The following is a 21,547-nucleotide window of genomic DNA, read 5'->3' on the forward strand; positions in this document are numbered from 1 at the left end:
TAAAAATGTCCTAAACGCCACCGCGTTATCTGTGGCCAACTTTCGCCTGTTTAAAAAGCGAGAATGCTTCCTTTGAAGTGAAAGTTTATGAGGCCGTTTTTCTTCCTGTTGCACTCCGCGTGGAAAAAGATCGCACGCAAAGATGCACGAGCCGCGTTCACCGAAACCCTGTTTTTCCGCAGCGCCGACGGAACCAGGGCGGTATTTCCCCCTCCCTCTCCCTTCCCGGCGAGAACGGCTGGCAGCGGAGCACAGGGCAAAGGCGGTGCGCGGCTCTGCGCGGCTCAGCCCGCTCCTCGATCGAGCGGCGGTTCCCGCTGCCGCGGCGAAAGCGGCACCTCGCGCACCGCGGGGCGCGGAGCGGCGCGCGCCGGCATTCCGATGCGGTGAGGCAGCCGCGGCCCGGCCCGCCCCGCCCGGCCCGGCCCGGCCCTAGCTCGCGGGGCGCGCGCGGCCATGGCGCTGGGCCGGCGCCGTTACTCAGCGGCGCGGAGGCGCGGGGCTGGGGCGCTTGGGCACGCCGCCCGGTTGCGGGAGGTAGGAGGAAGGTCTTCCGCGGGTGACTGCGGCTGGCGGCGGCCCAGCGAGGTGCGGGCGGGCCAGGGGGGGAACGGGACGTGCGACCCGCGGCCGGACGGGAGCCGGGGTGCGCTCTCCGGCTTCGGGGATCCCCTCTGCGGGCGCCGCCTGGTCTCTTATGGCCGGTCACGCACACGCGGAGCGGGGGAAAGCAGTTGAATTCGTAGTGTAGGGGCGCTGCTGCCGGCAGGGTCACCCGTCAAGCCCGTAGGACGTGGAGCGGTTCAAGCGCCGGCCGGAGCGAGCGGAGCGGCGGCGGGTAGCCGCCGCGGACCGCGCATCCCTCCCCCCGAGGCACCGGCGGGCGCGGCGCTGCTGCGGGCTGCGCACCCGTCGCGCGCTTCACCCCCCGCGCCCGCCTCGCCGCGCTGCCTGGGCGAGCGCGGGGCTGCCGGGCGGGCAGGACGAGGAGGAGCTGCCCGCGGCGGGCTCGTCCGCCTCCCGCCTGTCTCGTCTGCGGGGGATGTGCCTAGCGAGCCGGCCCGGGGGCAGCCGCCCGGCGGGGGGGGATCCCCCCTCCCCGCCGCCGAGGAGGGGCGGTCCCGGGGGAACCCTCCCCGGCGGCCCCTCGGCTGAGTCAGCCGGCGGCGCTGCCCCGCGGCACCTCCCTCCTTCGGCCGGGCGGGGCGGTGCGCGCCCGCAGCCCCCGCCCCCGGCCCGTCGGGGTAGGCGCCTCGCTCGCTCCGCGCCGGTCCGGGCAGCGGCGGCCGCGGAGCGCTGGCGAGGCGGAGGCGGCCCCGTCCCGCAGACCTGCTCCGCCGCTGAGGCCCCGCCGCTGCTGGAGTCACCGGCCGGCCCGAGGAGGAGGAGGAGGAGGAAGATGCCGGGGGGACGCTGAAAGGTGCGTCCCCTGCTCACCCCCGCCCGCTTTCACGGGCTCCTTCCACGGCTCCGGTGCGAGGCTGGCGCTTCCCCCGGGGACTCCCTGGGGCAGGGCCCCGGCCCCGGCCCCGGCCCCGGCGGGGGGCGCGGAGAGCCGCCCGTGGCGGCCGTGCCCGGGGGCGGGCGGGGGCTCCGCTTTCGGCCGTGTTCCGCAGTCCCGGGCCGCCGGCGGGAGGACCCGGTGCCCCCCCGGTGCCCGCGCCCTCCCCGACTGACCTTCGGCTTCAGAGCTCCCCCTCTTCATCCGGGAGGGTCCATGAAAATCCCAAACGCAAAAGCAAGTTGGGGTGGGCTGCTCTTATCACACGTGCTACAAATTGTTATAAATTCATCCCTCACTTCCCCGTTCTCTTTTTTTACCCGTTGTGATTGTACGAACGGTTGTTTTTTTACGTTAAAGCCTGGCTGATTGTAATCCGACAAGAGCGGCGTAGCTCCTGGGAGATCTGGCGTTGGAAGGAGCCTCTGGTTGCCAGCGCCAGGGGTGATGATGTCTCTTTCCCCCCACTTGACGGGTCTCGGTGAGCCCCTCTTGTGGGCTCTAAGCACTCTTCGTGGGTGCTGCGGGCCCTGGCACCCAGGCACAAGGGCAAATGCATTCCTTCCAGCTCCAGACTTCTCTTTGGCCCGCTCCATGAAGGGCGGTTGAGTTGAGACTCTTAAGTCTGCAAACACTTACAGAAGTAGTTTCACTGAAGTGTTTGTGAGATCAGGACCTAAGTGGCTGGGTGCAATGCTTATCGGTTCTGCTGCACACTCTTGGGATGCCACCAGCACAGGTGATACAGAGACGAGCCTATACAGGTGGCTGCGAACTAGGCTTCTGATAAAGGAGGTGTAACAGCTGGGTGGAGTGGTAGAGAAATGCCTAAAAGATCAGCTGTACTTCAAGGGAACCGTCAAATATTTCCTGTTCCATAGTAGGGCACTTCCATGAGGAACAGAATTGGGCTTGCTGTTGTATTTATATGACACAAGTTTGCTAAATATTTCAATCCTTTACATTTTATGTATTTGTATATTTGAAAGGGGATCAAAGAACCTTCCAATTATGAAAAAGCCGTTTAGCAATTACTGCAAAGCAGTGACCATTATGTAGTTTAAGAAGTCATGGTTTCCAACTGAAGATAATCATCTTTGATCCGTGGTATGTCATCCTGTGAAAAGTCAATGGCAAACAACCTATGTTTGTGATTGTTACAAAAACAAAATGAAAAACACCTAAACGAATCTGGGATCAATGAAACAAATGAGGTGAAACCAGAAAGAGACACAACGTTTTGTGTATTAGGAAATGCTTCAGAGAGAAATGCCCAAGTCATAAAAGGGCATGTCCAGTCTGTGCATAAATTTGCAAAGGATTGCTAAAGTCTTTCTTTTTTAGTCATCTAAACAGAATTTATTCGTGTTGTGCCATATTGAGGTATTCATCTAGTATACTGTAATGAGTTCATTCCTATTTTCACACATGGCAAGAAGTTTGTTATTAAGACTTTGTGACTGCAGACCAGACAGTGCAGTTCCTGTCCTCTCAGTTCACATTAATGTGATGCATCTTAACCAGTAAAAGTGTAGTGTTCAAGCCAGAGTTCCAACAATATAATAAGGAAAAAAACCCCAAAACAACAGAGTAAAACTTTAAGAAACATGAAAGCCCTACTGCAGAATAAAAAATTTCTGAAAACTATATTTACTGGAAATCATAGAACAGGTTCATGAAAGAGATGATAAGATAATTTGAGGTTTGGGAGATTTGTAAAATGAGAAAAAGAAATTCTCTATATATAGGTTATCCAAAAGAATGTTGTGAAACAATTTGAGCTATTTGTGAGTACCCATAGAAGAAGTATTTCTTGTATCAAGGGGCTGTTCTATTTAAAAGAAATATTAATACTAAGATCCAGTGACTAGAACCTGCACTGAAATCCGGTATAGAAGCAAGGCACATACTCAGAAGTGACAGTTGTAACTGTTCATGAAGGATTGTGGTACACTTACAATGGTTGGAAACATTTAGCTCAAATTAGCAGCTCTTCTTTCTTGAATAAGCAGCTGTAATTTAGCAATAGTTCTTGGATTTGAAACAAGAATTAGTTAAAGGAAGACTTGAATTATAAAGGAGGCAAAAACCAATTATCTATTATTTCATTAGAAGTCCATGATTTGCACAGAGATTTTTCATTAAACATTAAGGTTTTTTTAGTGATCAGCTTAATTTACCTGCATATTCACAAAAGTATTTCTTTAACGTTTTCTTCTTTTAAAACACTAAAGACCACGCTTTGGAACAAGGGTTGTTGTTTTGTTTTCTGTTTGTACAGTGTCTACTGCAAAATGGATGCTGGGTCATGACTATGAGCTCTAAACTTTATGAATTACAATGATAGTGTTATTAGCAATAATTCACATCTTTTTTGTTTTATATATACTTTTCGAATATACCAGTAACTGAAACATTGGAACGAATCACGCAGCTCCAGCGTGGACAGACTTACTCTCACGCCTGTTGACAATGCAGCCATTGATGGTTTCATTTGAGTAATGGCTATCATTTGATTATGCAGACAGCAGGTTAATGGCTGTCTGTACCTTTAGTATGCAGTCTGATTAATTTTTAAATAATACTTTTCACAATGGCTCTGTTTTAGAAAGCTATTAGCATGCTAGCCTGAAATCTGTGTTTTTCCTTAGGTTAATTCTGTCCCTTCTTGAGCCTTCTTAATCTCATTTAGAAGAGAGTTGTTGCATGTGTACTTGAGGGCCTACATGACTGAGTACATATTATATGAGAGCAGTCCAGCTTACTCTGCATACTGCTTTATTTGTCTTGGCAAACCTATACGTATATCTGCTTGTGGGTGGGGTTTCCATAGTCATGGTTCTGCCAGGTATTCGTCATATTTCACGCTCTGATTTTTTTTTATTTTTTTTTTTTTTTTAGCAAAACGTCCATCTACTAAAATGAGACTTGTGTTTAAGAGCTGAGGATAAAGTGGTGACAGTTTTTCTTTGCATTTCCTATATTGGGAGCTCTCTAATCTTTCTTTTATGTTTTTGAGGCACAGAATTTTGGTCTTACTTGAAACAATGGGGTTAATTTGTAAATATGTCACTGTGGGATCAAAGTCTAGTCCTTGGTGGTTTCATATACTCTCTCATGCTGACATCTCTATGCAAGGCTTAATTAATGTCACTGATTTTAAACTAGGCCATCCACAATACTCTCTTCTTAACCGCCCAGTCATTCATAAATAATCCAACATGTTCAAACAGAAGCTAGATGTGCCATCAGTTACCAAAACCTGGTAAACTACAAGAGCTAGAAGGAATGAGCTCAACTCTCCACCAGAATTATCCTTCTTCCAGAGCCCTCTATACTTCTCCAGTTTATCAAGTGTCAGTGATGGTGCTGCGGTAGTACCAGCTCTTTCAGTGAATGATTTAAAGTAGCAGGGACACACACCTTGTGGAGTATGTGACGTGCCTCAGGGAGCTGCCTTCTGCCTTCTTTACATCCGAAACTAGGTATTCCAGCATAATTTTCGAGTATGGAGAGAGTGCAGGCTTGAGTCTTGTACAAGTAAGTGTATTCTGTAGGCCAGTGTATTTACTGTAATATTTTACTCACAGTAGTGTGAGACATATCGTAATAGTTTAAATAGGCTGTCAACTCTGGGATACATTTTATTCTATGTTGCTATCAGTAAGTAATATTCAATAATTTGTTATGACATTTTCAGTGGAGCCACCTCATTAAAAAAAATACATTATTGTATTTTTCAATTGTAACATTTCATAAGTAATTAGAAATGAAATACTCAGGTATTTTCAGTATTCTTTATGTTACTCATTTGAATGTTTTAAATGAGATGCAAAAAGTGGAAACATTGAGTGCAAAGTTGAAGCTACCATTTGAAAACATTTATTTTTGGGGTAATGGTTTTATTCTATTAGTATGCACAAGTGCTGCATAACTTGCATCTAATAATAGTGTGTTTTCTGAAACAGATGACTCTCAGTTGCATTGACCTTGCCTTGTGTAGTAGGACCTTGCTGTCTGCTGTTTCAGACAATGCTCTGATGCGAGACCTCTCCTCCCACAGTATTTTTCTCTGTCTGTGCTACAGCATACAGCAAGAATGCTGCTGCAGGGATCGCTGGTATTTGAGGTTTTTGTTACACTGCATCTTCTTTCTAACATTTTCATAATGCATTCCTTTACTCCAAGTACAAAACTCTGTTGCTTGGATTAGGTTAATTTTTTTCTGTAGCAGTGCAAATATCTTTCAGCAGTATTGGGGAAACCCAACTTGGTTTCCCTTGGAGTTTAGCAAGCTAAAAATAGGTCATGTAGCAGAGTAGCTACTGCTTTGTGCACTACCAACAGTTCACATTAAAGAACAACCTGTAGACTTCCTCTTGAGGACCTTTCTTGACGTGAATGCCTCCTTTTTAATTCCTTTAGAGTTGCTATGATTGTTTTGGATTACAGCTATGTACCAAATTGCAAAGGAAAAAGAAAACCCAGTGTTTTAATATCCAGGCTGAATTGCCTTCTGAAGACAGTATTCTGCTTCTGGTCTTATTTTAGGTAATTTTCATGCTCTGACATTTTCAAAGATGTATTTTCAACCAGGTAGTTTTTGTTCAGTTCAGACAAGTATGTTAAAATGCATTTATAATCAGAATGTTTCATTGGTGGGCAGAGATTTCTAAGAATTGGTTAGTATTTTTCTAACTTTTACTGGAAAAATTCACACTTCTGATGACTTTCAAATATATCGGATGTTCTGTGAGCATATTTGTTGTTTCTACCATGGGAAAATAATGTGATTGCAGGTATTTCTTGTGAAAGCTTTGAGTTTCTGCTTACTCTGCACCCATTTTAGTTCAACAGGCTTATGGGAAGCAGTAAAAGTAGAGGAATATCTGTCCAAGGCTGCAACCCCCTAGATTTCTGACTGCAGGAGAGGCTGACAAACAGGCTGCCTCCCTGTCTGGTTCTGTAATTCACATTCGCTCTTCAGCTACGCTGTGGGCTGCTTTTCTGTAAGAGCTTCAGTGGCAAAGATGTCAAAGAGTACCAGATAGATAATGCTGCTTGAAGTCTTTTGTATTGTGGTACTTCTGCATTATTGTGGTACTTCAGCATTTTTTTAGGTGAAAAATATTTCTTAATGTGGCTCCTCTAGAGCCCTTGAAATTTTTCAGTGCAGCTGTTACTTTTGTGAATAGTCTGTTGTTTGTATTTTTCCCCCAAAGTGGACATACAAAAAGGGGAGGATCTTGCATAATTACCTTTGTTGTGATTGCACCTTTTTTGTTTGTTTTTGCTTTTCTTTATAGTGAATTTATGGAAGAGACAACAAAATAGAGACAATAAAATCAAGCAGTTGGACAGCTGCTTATGTTGGAAATACTTTAATCTGAATAACCACTCAAAATGTTGCTGTTATTGATTTGAATATACATCTGCTCTTATTCTGTGGTTTAATTCAGCAAATTATAAACAAGAAATTCCACTTTGGTGGCGTTCACTCAGTAGACATAGAAATGAAATATGGGGAAACTTTTTATGAAAATGTATGATTTCATATGCGTCGTTAACTAAAACCCCCATGGCAATCCTATTTAGAGGCATTTCTGATATCATTAGCCTGGGTAATTTAAATATGTAAGTCCAACTATGGGGCTTTTTATTTATTTTACTTTCATAGGACAGATTCAGAAAGTAGCTATCACTTATTTCATCACCTGTCACTGTATAACAATTTCAACAAGTTATACCATCCAAATGAAATATACTGTTCCTTTGAATAGTCTTGATATGTCTACCAATATGTAATAAGTACACTTAATGGTTCAGTTCTGTGTGTTTGGTTTTGTTTTGCTTGTTTTCAAAATGATCTTTTCTTCTTGTAAGATAGGGCTGTTGGAGGGCACTGTTGGAAAGTGGTAATTACTGCTCAGTGCTCCCTGCCCACCGGTAGTAATTCATTCAGTTTCGAATTTTGCTCTTGCTCTAGATGTGTTCCAGTTTCCCTTCCTTCTCCATAGTGTTGAGTCTTGTGTCCTGTTACCCAGAGTTAGGTTGCAAGAGGGAGTGGTTGATACCTGGGGAGGGTGATACCATTTCATTCTTCTATGTCTTTGGTACTTTTGGTTTGACGTAACCGCGGTATGGTATTAGCATATTGCCAGTTGTTACCTGATACTGTGGTATGTGGAGTTACAGATTGCTTTCCGCAAGAGAAAATTCAATGGTTGCGTACTTTCAGTTCCCTGCAGTGTGAGTTTATGTGCATGGAAGCAAAGAGTATCTCTATTTTCAGGGTGTGTTCCTATCGGAGATACTTGTCTCATTGAGAATACCCTTGTATTGCTGCAGACTGGACACCTGCAGAAGCTATGTATCAGCTGAAAGAGTCAAATCAAATAAAAGGTTGACAGTGTGTTTACACACATCAGAGTCTACTCATCTACAAGTGTATTGCTTAACAAACCCTGTTCCCTTTCTCCCAAGACCTCTTGGTGAGCCAGTATCTAGCAGAAGAGCTCAGTCACATCTTCCTCCCAGTGTTATATGAAGTCTGCAGTGTTTCTGAAAAAGGAGAATTACTGTATTTTGCTGAGAAGAGAAAAGTGCACAGTTTTTTCTTTCTTAAGGATTAAAACTGCTCTGTCTGTATTCCTGACTCATGTCTAAAAGCAGTTCTTTGCCTTCTATATCTTCGAAAATACAGGCTGTTCTGAGTATACCATGTCATAGAAACCTATATACCTTTCCTACATTTTGGGTATATATTTTATGTAATATGCCTCTAACAGATAAAATTATGGAATAGTTAACATAAAGATGTTACCGTGCAACTAATTAAGCAGAGATTTAAAAATGTCAGCTGCGTGTATAGCATTACCTCATATTTGAAAGGTTGAGAGGTTTCCTAACTTCGGAAAAGTCATGATGTTGACTTTATATAATTCTTTTCTTTTAAGGAACAGTAAACCTTGGTTCTGTTGTATATCTGTCAGGGTATTTCTGGATAGTTTCTTCTTACTCCTGTTGAAAATTATATTAGCTTAGCCCAAATCCATGTAACATTGGATGCTGTTGTTTTTATTGCGTTACTTATTCCATGTTGGCAGAAATATGATGTGTGTAAAAAATACAGTTTTTGCTATCCAGTTGCCTTTTGGTCCCCTATTAAAACAGATTTCAGAGGCTGTATTACAAGGTTCTACTATATGGTTGAACTAACTTGCAGTATGAAACAGAAATGTGGTTTGGTTTTTTTTGTTTTTGTTTTTGTTTTTTTTAGATGTGGGAAATTGAAGGAGACGTTTTTTGTTGTTTTTCTTGGGTTTTTTGGTGTTTTTTTTTTTTAGCTAAGCCAAACTAGCCTTCTTGGTACTTAACCAGAAAACATTTGTAGATGAAGATCTAGAGTTTAAACTTGTTTGGGAATACAGTTGAATCCCAAAATGCACTATTCAATTGTTTCCATTCTCATCTAGCTTTCCTGAAATAAAGTTAAGTATATACATAGTACCTTGGTATCAGAATGTTGTGGTCATTAAAAATCTAGCTTTAGTGGCCAATTTTGCTATAGAGAAAGAGTATAATGTTAATACTGTTCTTTCTTGTTTGTGTTAACCAGATATTGTCAACTACCAATCTAGTTGCACAGATTAAATTTGTTTATGTTATGGAAACATATTGGATTTGCTATAAAGAAATAATATTCTTTTAAAACATTAGTTTAGGGCCATAAGTAAGAGGGGTTTATAAGTCTCTTAAATTATTAAATGGATTTTATTTTTTTAGTGGTGAGCTGAAATTTTCATGTTCCAACAAATTCTGAGCTATGGCAAATGTTTTATTTTTAACTGAATTTCTGTGTCCCTCAATTGTGAACATTTTTTGCAAGATTGTTTTGCTTGTTGTGATTACGTTTGTGCAGCAAATTCTGGAACTCTGTCTTAAATCTTATTTCTGTGTAGTAGGAGATATAATGACTTGAAATGAGGGAAATAGGAGCTCTTCATTAAATTTTTGTAGTTTCATTTGTATAAAGGAATAGGAATTTCTTGGAAATCAGCAACATTTTGGAGTATAAATGGTCCTTCCTACTTTTCCAAAGTAAGGAAATACTAAAATTTTAGATATCTTTGGTAGAATCAGAAAAAAGAATGGGTAATTTGTGATATTAATAAATGGATAATATCTACAATTGAAAACTATTTTCACAGGTTTTTCTAGTCACTCAAATCAAATCCATTTTGGGGGCATGCCAACAAACTGATTTTATTATGAAAACTGTGTTGTCAGCACCAACTGTTCAGTGCATCAAGCTCCAAATCCTCATTATTCTTCCCTTTCTATGATTAATTTGGCTTAAAAGTAATAAATGTGGAACCTTCTTTTTTGTCTTAAAATTCTTAAGCCTTTATTGCTCCCGTATTCCTCTTGTTTTTATAACTAAATGGTCTGTTTTTAAAGCTGAGATTATGAGTAGTTATATAATGGTATGACTAGGGGCTTCTAGAAAAACAGTGCGTTTTCTGAGTACATGACTATAGGAATTAGCAATACTGTGAAGTCTGTTTGGAAATGAATTCTCCATACTATTTGAACTGCAATTCTAGATTTGCAAGCCAGGTTCAGTAGTGGTTTGTAGAAATAAACTGTTCCCTAGACAGCAGGCTATAAAACAGGTCAGTGTTAAAATATGCAGTAACATCTTTCAAATGTCTGTATAGTATTAGACTACTACGCCTGCCTGTATTCTCTTTCAAGATTCAGATCATAACATCTGTTTGGAGTTTTGTTACCTGATAGGCATAGGAATGGTAGAGATGCATAGTCAGCAAGGGTTGTCAGGAGGTCTTCCCATCCACCCCTCCAGAAGAGGCAAGTTTGCAGGTTCTCTTAAAATTTGCAAATGTTGTTCTACTTTGCCAAAAGCTTACCTCCATGTTTGTGTCATCCCGTCATTTTGTTCCATGTACTCTATTCTATTATGCAAGTTGATTATGAAAATGTTTATCCTTAACAGTCAGTTGTCCTGTTGGCTAGGTACATAAAGCTGTTATTGATGCTAAAATTTCTGAGGACAAAAGATAATGTACCACAGTTATAATGGCACAGTATCATCCTGTATAACAGCTTCTATGCATCCATGAGCTTCATCTCAACTGTGTGCTTTATAGAAAGCTGCATGGAGTTGACTTGCGAGTTAGTGGGAGAGCTGTAAAAGTATTTGAGGAAGGTGTGTGCGCAAATTCAAAGCAAGGGAAAATTGTTTTGTATAACAGCATTGGAGCTATGATGGCCAGTTAAGTATCTAATCTGTACATGAGTCACTCTAAACTCATGTGCTTTCCTCTGACTTGACATGGCGCTCTGATTATTTTCTTTTGCTATGTAATGCCATTCTCAGTTTTTTATCAGCTTTTCTCTGTTCCCTTGTGCTCTGAGGACGCTATTGAGAAGAGGAAAAAGCCCCAAACAAAAAAAACCCCAAACCCCTTCACTTGCTGTTCTTGCTTGAATTTACACTTACCAAAACTCTCCCAAACATTTCAGGTGCATTTAACTCAATGAAATCAATGGATAATTTTAAAAAAACCCAATAGCCTCTGTCTCCTGGTTTTCCCACCTTACCCATCTTGCTTACAGTAAAGCTGTTTTGTTAGCAACCATATGCATCCCAATAAAGGTTTTAAAGTTTGAATTGAGGCAGAGACTGTCTCAGCACTTGGCCAGTGAATGCAAAGAAAGTTGGCCATGTTCCCTCTACTTGCCAGAAAAGCATGAAAGCTGAGGCCCTTCCTCTGTCAAAGAGAAAGGGAAGCTCTGATCTCTCTGCGTACAGATTTTTGCAACTATTGAGTTCCTGACCTATTCTTGGTAGGACTTGTCTGTCTCTTGCTTGCTAGATGTGGCCTGAAGCACCCCGGAAAAGACCTCTAATCTACAGTGAACTTGTATAGATCAACCTGGACTTTTCCCTCTGATTATCAGTTTGACTGTACTTCTTTTTTTCTCTCTCATTACAGTCTTAAACATCAACAAAAAAATCCCTACTCTACAGTAATACAGTGTTTATGCATGCGGCTTGTCTCTGTTATTCTTTTTAGTAAATCTAAAGACCTGCTTGCTTCATTTTTTTTAATATTTGATGTACATATGAGTGTATAATTAAAAGAGCATAGATGATGTTGTCATCTAGTATCATACTATTTATTGTGTGTTTGGCTGTAGACAGTTCCACTATGTGGTCCTCTCCCATACAGGGCTTTAAAACTTTCAGTATTCAGATAATCTGACAATCTGTTGAATGATGTGCGACTATATAAAATAAAGTAAGAATATTAAATTATAAAGGAAATTATCCCTAAAATTTAGGCTTGTTTTCAACATGTACTGGTATGGTTTTTAAATATTTAATTCATTATTGTCAAATATTTGAATTTAAAACATTGAAAATCAGAATCTTGAGTTTAAAACTAGTACAGTAATAATACCTCTTCCACATTCTTCTTACCATAACTGTACCTAAGACTATATAGAGGATGCTATGTAATTTTTTCTGGTGAGTGAATCATGAAAACCAAACAAGTGTTTTGGTTTTTATAGTTATTATAGGTGATAATTATGCATACCTGAATTATGTACAACTATTATACAGTTATATAAATAATGTACACCTGACCGTTGGCTTTTTCTCTGTAGTTATGGCATATTTTCTGTAGTGGGTATAGTCTTTATTTTTCAGAGAGGTCACATGTAAAATAAGAAGTGATGAAATGCATACGTTGTATTTTCAAAAATATGTTGAAACATTATAGTACTATTAGCGTTATTACTTCCATAGCTGTTTCTGCTTTTATAACAGCAATAGAATGCTTAAATAAAAACAGCCAGCATTAATGAACAGTTAATAAAGCCAGAAAACTATACAGAATCCATGAAGACCTTAGTGTGAGGAGTGCGCTCTCTGTTTCTAATTTAACCTGTTCTCAGATTACTCTCAGAAACTGTTCTAAGTTTGTCAAATACTTTTGAGAGGTATACAGTAGATTTTGGTTTTGAAGGTAGAGTTTGCCTTTCCTAAACTAAATTTCATTGTACTGATTTTATTTTTCTTGAAGGTAGGTAAAAAGGGAAAGCGGTATTCAATAATTTCTGATAGCTTTGGAAGTCAATAAAAAGATGTCTTGAATATATAGGAGGTCTGAGTGTGATGCAGTCCCTGGTAAATTAACAGGAGCAGGTCTAAGAAGGCACTTAACAGTTTGCAAGATAAGTTCATAATAAAATAAGAGGACTATTGATTAAAAAAAAAAAGAAGCCCTAGAACTTAAGGATGCCAATTGATTTGGAAAGGACGGAAATGAAAAAGATCTGCAGGAGCAGGTAACTGTTTTGAGGTGTGGCAGTAGTGTGCCTAAGATGACAGATGAACAATATTTAATTTGAAATCTTAAAGGACAGGTTAGTCTGCTTTCATTTATGTATGCTAGTTTTATATGTTGTTTCTTCATAGGTCATCTACTGTTAGCCATGAACTTTATTCTAGATGTATAGGTACTATTTTTTTTTTCCTCCTCACCTCAGTTCTCATACATGATCTGCTTCTTCCTTGTTGGCTTCCTAACAACCAGAAAGTGACGTACGGGAAGGTAATAACATCCACATTAGAAATTAGATGTTATTATTTAAACAAAGACCTCCATATAGTATGCAAGATATTAGTTGGGAAAATGGAGAGCTTCAGACTGCCTGTTGCACCTTGTGAGTGCTGGTACAGGTGATGATATCCTCACCGAGCTACCATTTAAAAACACTTTCTCTATGTATCATCAATGAGCTTGACGAGTTGTGGCAAACCACTGATATGCATTGCCTTACAAACTGTCTTGAAACAGTTTTTTGTTTTTACGCTGTTTTGAAATATTGCATAGGTTTTTGTTGCACGCAGAGCACCGTTGCTAACATCAGCCGTTGTTTTGTTCAAAACTGTGTAGATTGCACAGACCATTAGTTTTCATTGCTGCTTTGCCTCCCCTCAGGGATCTTTTCTTATGCCAGTTATTACTTCGTAACGCACTCAGCTGCCTGCTAAGGTCATCGTTGAACAGTCAGTCCTGCAGGTGAGCCTCCTGCATCTAGTCTACAGGTTTTCCCCTCAGCGGGATGAAGTCAGTGTTGTCATCTTGCCCAAGAGAAGCCTGATTACAAGGCCTTGGGCTGCTCCTTATCTTGCAGTTTGCTGCCTCAGTACCGGCCTGATAGTGTTTGATTCAGTGTTTCAGAGTAACAACCTCGTGCCTGCTCTTGGCCTTGCTGGCAACGTACAAAAGTCTGTATTCATTGTGCTGTTTGGGTGTTACTTGATCATTAAATTTCCTCAACTTCTTTTTATCGTTTGGGGTGAGAACGCGGTTGTGGCTGATGGTGAGGCCAACGATCTCCCTCATGGGGGAGCGCAGGAGGCGGCAGTGGGAGGATGAGCCGGGGGCTGAGGCTCTGCTGTGGGCCGCTCATCCTGAGACCAGCACCAGCAGGTGAATCGGGTCCGACATCAATCTGACGGGTCTGGTCGAAAGGTCAGGAGCAGCAGAGGACAGGCCTGGGCCCAGAGCTGCCAAGGACATAGCTCAGCCCAGGACTGGGGGGACAATCCTGAGCTGAAATGGCTCCTGGGCCCGTTGGTGGGGGTCACAGGTGGGGCCGGTTATGGCATTTAAGGACTTGGTGTGCTTGGGGCCCTGACACTCCCTCTGACAGAGATCTGTGGCGATCCCCTCCTGGGTTACCATCACATATCATGTGCTAGTTGCAACATTGGTTTGGGGTTATCGTGCCCAAGTACATTACAGAAAACAGTAGTTTCATCCTCTTTAACTGTTACAGCAGAAATAACCTTGAGTGTTTCAGCATGTGTTTGCTGGTTCATTATCTTTTACAGTCCTTTTGTGGTTGGGTTCTTTGGCTTGTTTAACTGTGGCACTGACTGTTTCCTCTCTGATGCTTTCCCTTCTCTGCTCAACCTTAGGGTATACATCAGGCATATGTATATGCCTCCTCCCTTCTAGGAACTTTTAGAGCTAAACACAAGGATATTAAATAACGTGATAGCAGCAGGGATGCACAATCAAATGCATGCAAACTAATCTTTCTGCTTGACTGAGAAAGTGTAGCCTATGTATGTAGCGCTCATTTTCACATAATATGTTATTACTGAGGCATATCAATATTGGAACATACGTGTATCTAGTTTAGGGTAAAAAAACCCAACAAGATTCCCTAGCAGCATTTTCAGATTTTAATGAAGCAATGTTGTTTGGATACTAGCAGAGTCTCTGGCACATATTGCTGCTTATGTCAAAATAAAAAAGGGTGTTCCAGAGAAGGAAGTGTCCTTTTCCAAATTATGACTTCATTTTTTAGCCTGGTTTCTTAGGGAAACGACTTTGCAAAGTCACACTGTGTGTCTGCGTCTTTTCTGCCAACTTTTAACTTGGCCTGTAGCAATCAGCAATCAGGTTTATTGCAAAAGTGCAGATCTCAAAAGATGGTAAAGACTCAACAAATTTTGTGCAGATGTTACTTGAGTACAGAAAAGAAGTTCTGTAAATCATTCTGGCTGTGAAGAAGTTGCTCTGAGAGCTCACACATTAGTGGAGGGTCCATATAGGAGAAAGTCCTTAGTAATACCCCAACTGTAAGAAAAGCTTCAGTTGAAACTGGCATCTCCTTAGACATCACGATTACTCAGAACTCATTATTTCTAGAAGTAACTAAGGTATATAATGCTTGTTTATCAAGTGTTCTGTTGTTTTTCAGTGTACCTTTAGCTACTGAATACTCTGCATGGACATTAAATATCCTCTGAAATACTTGTCCATTAATTTTACTAACAACTTCATTGTGTTAAAATTGCATTCCATCTATTCAGCTGAAAGTACAAGAACTTTTAAGAAATGTAACAAACTTTGAACAAGTGATTGTTTGCATTAGGTAAGTATAGAATTAGCTTTTGCCACACATTCTTATCCCAATTAACTATACTGTGAAGTCTGAAGTAGACTAAAAGTCTGGGATAAAGTCCCATCTTACCAAGGGAGCAGATTTTCATGTTTAGAATTCCAAATTCTTACTATTCTTGAAGCAAGGAGCTCGACTGTACTACCCAAGAGTGAGTTGTTTTATGATGACTGCAGTTACGTTGAACACTTGCTGAAGGTTTCATCCTAAAAGAAAGGGTGAAGTCCAAATACACAATTATAAGCCACAGATTCTAAACAGGAATCTCACAAGTAGTCAGAAATGCTTAATGGACTACTTTCATAGAGGCTCTGAAAGTTAACCAAGAAAAGCAAATAAATCTACATTTGCTCAGCAAGGATATAGGCATTCATTGCAATCATTTTAAAGATCCTCAAATAAAAGATGGCCTAAATGTGTCATAATCATATATGGAGACATGCTATGTTGATCTTCAGGCATGTTTCTCCTTCAAATAAGTTAAGTTGTTAAAGAAATGCAAGTGGAGCTTAAGGAACATGGAAGTTGCTGTGAACGTACAGTTTTCTCTGTGTCTGGTTCCATTTATCTTAGAAGACATGATGGTATTATAAAAGAAACCAAATTTTGACCCTGGGTGTGTTTCCATCCTATTTATTTATTGAATAAGATTGAATTCCTAGTATTTATAATGTGAATTACAGTGATGCCTACAAGAGTTTTAAAACATTAAAAAATTTAATTTAAAATGTTCGCTTAAAATTGTTTATGTTGGTAATGACCTCTTATGTTAATGTAGTAAATACCTTGCAACATTGCGAAAAAATAATTTGCAGTTGTGTGGTGACTTGCTTCTTGCATGTTTAATTCTGGCAAGAGCCAACATCGTAGAGATTACTTCATGGCTTCAATGAGTCAGATGTCTCCCAGAGTACGATGAGGTTGGTAAAGCCATTGTAGGCAAAAAAATGAATGTAGTGTTGATTTGCTCAGCAAATATTGTTTGCTGTATTTGAGTAGTGCTGTTTTCAGTGTCGCAGTGCTTAATATCTAGAAAAGTTAGAACAGTAGTAGTATAGAAATTGTTTAATGTATTTTCAGGGATGCTTGATCAATAGTCTTCTGAAAATGACACCTTTCTCAAGCAGATAATTAATTACCCTCTGAGCAAAAAACCTTGGTTTTTTCTCTTGCATTCTCTATTAGGCATGGTAATAATATGCAGATGAAATAGCAGATGTTAAAAAGAGAAAGTAAAAATAATAACAGAATAAATATTATGATTCCTGAGTGAATGGTATGAATAAGTCAGGAATGGTATACAAAGAAAATGTATTTTGAGAAAGTGCAAGAGTGGTGCAGTTATTTAATAATGTTAGTCTTCAGCATTTGAAATGTTTTTCTTTGCTTTTCTAAAACTAAAGTGTAAATGCATAGATTGACAGATGTCTGAACTCTTGTTCACATACAGATTAGCTTTTCATTTTTATTTGAAACATTACTAGGGTTTCAGACTTACTGTTGTTGCAGTTATGACAGCTGAGCAATAATATGTAAGTTATTACTCAAGTAATGTTTTTAATAGGACTACTGTGGCTTAGCATAATGTGAATAAAAGTGTTAGCTTCGGTTTACAGAAGATAAACTGTAGTGATGTATGCGCCTCTAACATACCATCAGACATTTTAGTAGTCAGAAATGTTTTTATTACGGGTTTGTTCTGTTCTCACCAGTGTGGCTAGAATTACAGCTGATGCAGGACAGTGAGAGAGAGGGAGATGAGAGAAGACTTGGGTGCTCACACAAGAAAAATGCTGTGAGGAAGAATGAACAAGACAAGGAGCCTGAGGGGTTCTTGTTGCTTATTGTGTGACCTGGTTCAGATCAATTTTAAAACTTTGGCTGGGTGACAGATTTTTATGGCAAGCTGTAATTGGAATTTATTGAAATGTATGTCAGTGTGCCACTTTAAGTCCCTTACAGGTATGGTTTCACATTGGGCAGAAATGCTAGATGAGCTCAGATGGGAAGGTACTTTGTTATTAAGTGGAACTAGATAAGAAAGAGGCTAGCCAGTGCTGGAATATTCCTGCTGGAGGGGCATGGATTTCTGCCTTGTGATGCTAACCTTTACGAAAAAGGTAGATGAGGGGTAATGGTGCTAGGATATTTGGGAAACAGTTCTTTACCTCGAGGCTGAACTGTCACTCAGTTACAAGCTGCTGAGCTAAGGCTTGTAGATCCTCCAAATTAGTACTTGTTATTGCAGTGTCCAGGTAAATAAACCTACTTCTGTAGAAACTGATGTGCTGGTTTCTATCACTGCTGAAGCTTGGATCCCAGTGCAGGGAGAGAAACCTTGTTGGGAGGCATAGGTGGTGCTCCAGGCAGGGTGTAGAGTATGACTGGCATGCTGTGATGTCTGAACCCTGTCCTCCAGTCTGAAAGGGTCAGCCTGCTGTAGGGCTGGGCTGGTGGCTGGCTGACCAAGGCATTAACTTCTCAAGGCTTGAAGCAACTTAGACAAACAGTATCCTTTGGTCAAGGCAGCATCTCTGAAAGCATCTTTCACAGGTGTAGTAGGAAGACAATGGGATCAGAGCATGAAACACCCAATTCTGTCACTGGTGGGCCATTGTGAATCTGTGGTGGGATGGTTTTGCAAGTGAAGGCCAGCAATCAATTTCCTACTTACTCTCTCTTCGCATTCAGGAACTCATCTGGCTTTCAAAGAATGTAATTTTTCCTGCTTATGTACTGAGTTTATTTGTGATAGTGATTCTTTGAAGAGAGTGTTTGCTAGAAACTGGAACGGAGGGAGTATACCATGTTTACAAATGACATTAATATGTAGTCCCAGGTTACTGTTGACCATTTGCAATATTTTAAAATTAATTTGTAATTGAGATTCATTGTGCACAAAACCCCTCCGCTTCTGCTTCTTTGCTTCAGTTTGCAGGGCTTTACTAAGAGTTCCGATCAGTAGAAGATCCTCCTGTTATTTTCCAACATATTTAACACTGGGTGGCCTTAGTGAATGAACGTACTGTGCTTTATCGACTGAGGAGAAATGGCATAAACTGACTAAGGAGAAACCACGTGAATGAAGATGTGTGTGTGTAGAACTTGAGAACTTTGTTAAAGGATAAAATGAAGATATGAACGATGGCGTTGAGTCCACGGGAACCACAAAATCTTCAAAGGTGGACAAAGCCTTGAAAGGGGATGATGGCTAAAGTATTTCCCAGTTTGAAGCTGTAGGTGTTTCAAAGGACCTGAATGATCGATTTTTGGTACTCAAATACGCACAGAACGTGCAGGCAGTGCTGTGAATATGCTACTTACTGTTCGCTGCAGATCTGTACAAGATCCTCAGTAGGCCTGAGTGAGGCAGTTCTGGTCTTGTGGCAAGAGTGATGTATTATTAGGTTCAGTTAATCCCCATATTAAATACTGAGCTAACTAGCCAGGTACGTGCTCAGGGTTGAAAGAGACAAACCTGTTACTTGCCCTTGTCTTTTCATGTTGTGTCCAGTGCATATGTTCCTTCATAGCAGTTTGGTTCAGGGCTAAACTGAAATTAGAAAAGGGTAGTTTGTACAAAAGCTGGAAAGGAGTATTGGGGTTTCCAGTGTTTTCACATTGAAGACGAAGTCCCCCTTTCCTTAGGCTGGTAATCATGCAAAGAAGGAGGGCAATGAGGACTGTCTAATTGGTGTAGGGAACAGCTGTGAAGAACTGATGGCAAACCTTCCCCATGTGGAACTGATGAAGGACAAATCACCATCTGCATAGTGCAAGTTATTGCCAGTCACTGCCAGGTGAAAAGGTTAATAAACTTGCTGCCCAATTAAACCATGTCCCTTGCATCTTGTTTTTTATTTCTACATGTCTGAGACAGGTTTCAGCTGCTGTTCAGTTGCTTGATCTCACATTTGTCTTCAAGGTGAAAAATTTCCAGGAGACTGTATGGATGGAAAAAATACATGTTTTGAATACAGTGATCTTTAATCCTGATGGATATAGTGAACATAAGATATTGAGGATGGCGTAAGGGGGTTGACCAAGCTTTTCTGAACAAGTCTTGCAAGTTGACTAAATGAAAAAGTGTTTGTGAAACTATAGGAAAGTGGTCCTGCTCAGCTGATACTGCTTAAGCTCTTGAAGTCAGCTCTCTCATCTAGGATTCCTTTCTGGCTTTTTTATCCTTTGTTTTTACAAGACACTTTAATTTGATCATAATAATTGTCACTGTTGATCAAGAAGGTTACCTTGTTTATTTTGCTTTACTGAATGGCATTTCTGGTTTTTATTTGTTTGTTGGAGGTGTTTACAGTCTTTGTTTCATTTCTTCTAACAGGAATTCTGTACATTTTCATTTTTAAACTTTTGCCTGGCTTATGATGCATCTTCCCTGTTACGTCTTCGGCTGAATTTCCTGTAGTGAAAATGTAAGAAAGTTAGAATTACAGTCTTCCTTTTGAGGACATATTGTCTTTGTTTAGATCACCAGGTACTCTTAAATCTGCGCAGCAGTGGAACTAGAGAAATTTTGGTGATTAAAAATTGAGAGAGTGTGGTTAAGATGTATAATTCTTTGTATTAGCTTTAAACAGATTTATGTCTAATTTGATGATGGTCTGGTAAGGGGCAGAGAAAGTATTGATTCATTTAGTAACTACAGTTATTAACTCTGATGAATATAACTCTGGAGAATTGAGTTGATGCTCCTGGTTTTCAAGATCACGGTGGTACATATTTGTTTTATATAATATCTTTTATTAATTGTCAGTTATTTTGTGTTCCTTTATAGTATATCTAATCTTTCCAAGAGATTCTACTTACCAGTGTCAAGTTTATTGAATTCTGCACTTTGAAGAATTTTGTTTTAAATTCTGCTGCACTCCCTTTTCCTATGAGTGTGAGACTCAGTGCTCCAAAATATTTTTCACCCATTTGAGACTGTTTTCACAGTTCTTCAAAAAGTTAAGGAAATTATTCCAGAAGTATTTGTTCAAAGATGGAGAAGGATAGTACCACCTTTAATGGTTAGAGTTGTCATGCATCTCAGATAGAAGGACTTGTTCATCTGAGTGTTGATAATGAAATTACAGTTTTCGGATAAGGCCACTTATCATGACATTCAAGTAACCACTGAACAAAAGGTTTATTTAAACAGCATATTGCAGGTCAGATCTAGAAGGAAATAAAGAATTGACCCTGACAGTAAGATAAATTCAGTCTTGGGTTCTCTCAGTGCGTCTCTTCATACAGAAAAGGAATTTCTGTAAAAAAATGAAGAGTGGAGCTGGTATCTGGCAGTAGCTTCAAATTCTGCCTGATGCGGTGATGAATGATGAGGCAATTGAGAGGGTTCACCATCTGGCAGCCATTTGCATAGTTTGAGACATGTAATACTTGATCATGTTTAGATAGGTATTCTAGAAATTAAAAAAAGACTCTCTAACTTGACAGGATATATCAATACTGTAGTTTTTTGAGATTTTTTTTTTGTTTTTGAAACACAGACACTGGTGGTAAATCTGAGGTTCCGTATGATGCTCTGTGCCAAATAAAATGTTGTTATAACTTGCTTCCAACTGTTCAAATAGAGTTTGTGCACATCTTGAGTGATTCTTAAAGAGTCTGGCTATTTCCTCCTTACTGTTTGCCCCTGGTTCCCTGGGCAGAAGGAAGGTTTAGAAAACTGATGACGACACATCGGTGCCCTGTTCTTGTCCTGGTATTTTCTGCTTGTTTCTGAGATAAGGCACTGTCATGAGAAACTAACAGTGTGGATGATACCGGATAAATTAAAGAGGAGTTAATAAATGTGGGTTTCTTATTCTCTTCAAGAAATTGCTCTGGAAGAAACTGTAGCTTATTTACTAAAAAAAAATGCTCTTTTTTTTTTTTTTTTTTTTGTACTTGTAAATGGATAGTTGTAGTATACAACCAACGTTTCTCATGAATCAGTTGTTTTCTTAAGAGCTTGAACTGGGATTATAGTGTTTAAACACAGTTGTTGGGGTGATCCGAGCGAAATGATCAATA

General features: G+C 40.6%; 1 protein-coding gene across 8 annotated transcripts in view; it reads left to right on the top strand.

The window, feature by feature from the left end:
* The first annotated feature begins 445 nt into the window (after positions 1-445).
* Positions 446-21,547, top strand: part of PLCE1 (phospholipase C epsilon 1) — a 167,225-nt gene continuing 146,123 nt past the window's right edge. For 3 of the 8 annotated variants that reach the window (XM_030029871.1, XM_030029874.1, XM_030029877.1), the window contains exon 1: positions 1,217-1,420. The gene's annotated coding sequence lies outside the window, so the exon portion shown is untranslated. Of the gene's footprint in view, positions 538-1,072; positions 1,421-21,547 lie in introns of those variants that run through there. The other 5 variants (XM_030029875.1, XM_030029876.2, XM_030029878.1 and 2 more) reach the window with 3 other exon arrangements.

The sequence above is a fragment of the Aquila chrysaetos genome, chromosome 11 (genome assembly GCF_900496995.4).
Source record: "Aquila chrysaetos chrysaetos chromosome 11, bAquChr1.4, whole genome shotgun sequence".
NCBI classification, from domain to species: Eukaryota; Metazoa; Chordata; class Aves; order Accipitriformes; family Accipitridae; genus Aquila; species Aquila chrysaetos.